Source organism: Elephantulus edwardii, unplaced genomic scaffold (assembly GCF_000299155.1).
Source record: "Elephantulus edwardii isolate Elephantulus edwardi_28Jun2011 unplaced genomic scaffold, EleEdw1.0 scaffold00050, whole genome shotgun sequence".
Lineage (NCBI taxonomy): Eukaryota > Metazoa > Chordata > Mammalia > Macroscelidea > Macroscelididae > Elephantulus > Elephantulus edwardii.
Window position 1 is genome coordinate 17,535,697 of NW_006399800.1, and position 1,214 is coordinate 17,536,910.

The window sequence follows — 1,214 nt, forward strand, 5'->3', positions numbered from 1 at the left end:
TGAGATGGTTCTGAAATTCAGGTGGGATAGACTCAAAGTCATATTTTGGTTGCCTTGGATTTGTAATAGTTTAATCCTCTCTTTGTTCATCTGGATTCCTTTAATTTCTTTCTTTTGTCATATTTCTGTACAAGGAAGTCTGATAGAATGTTGAATAGAAGTGGTAATACTTGGCATCCTTGTCTGGTACCTGTTTGCAAGAAAAATGTTTTTAGTCTTTTTTCATCAAGAATGATATTAGCTCTTGGTTTTGCATACATGCTTTTCACTGTTTTGAGGAAATTTCCTTCTATTCCAATTTTGCTGAGTGTCTTTATCAGGAAGGGGTGTTGAATTTTGTCAAACACCTTTTCTGCATCAATTGCTAGGATCATATGATTCATGTTATTTGCTTTGTTGATATAGTAAATTTTGTTGATTGTTTTACTTATGTTGAAACTTTTTTACATACCTGTTATTGATGCTACTGAGTCATATCTCTCTGTTTCTTTAGGAGAGACAGGTGTGGAAGACTCCAGGTGTCTGTGGTGTTCTTTTTTCCTGAATTGGGGTTGACAGAGTGTATTTGCCAGATGAACTGGGGGTCTCTGGCCCAGAGTTTGCCAGCATTTGGGCATGCTGGAATGGTAAAATACTGAAAGGTCAGACCGCACCTAGGGTCTTGGGAGACTTAGTGTCAGCTGCACATGGCCTCTGGCTTCTTGAGGAGAGGGAGGTATAGAAGGCTCCATGTGCTTGTGGTGTTCTTTTTGCCCCAAGTGGGGGTTTGGCAGAGCAGACTTGTCAGATGAACTGGGAGTCTCTGGGCCAGAGTTTGCCAGGATTTGGGAGTGCCAGAATGGTAAAAAACCTTTCATTGTTGTTTGTTCAAACATTCTTCTAGGTTGTATAACCCTGTTGTGTCCACTTGCTATACAGCAGTAACTTGTGGTTGCTGTGAAGCTGAACACCATGACACTGGTATGTCAAATGCATTAATGGTTGCCCATGGCAGACAGTGTTTGGTGGAGCTCCCTAATTAAAACAAGATTGGAAGCAGGAGTGGCATCCAATTCCTTAATAGCTTGCCTCTGGAAACCCTATGAACCTGGAGAGAGGGTGAAAATTACACAAGGGTTGAGGACTTTCCTTCATAGGGTCTCTATGAGTCGCCTATAACTGGACAGAACTTAACAACATATTCCAAGTAGTGAAAATAGCTGGGTTATATGGAA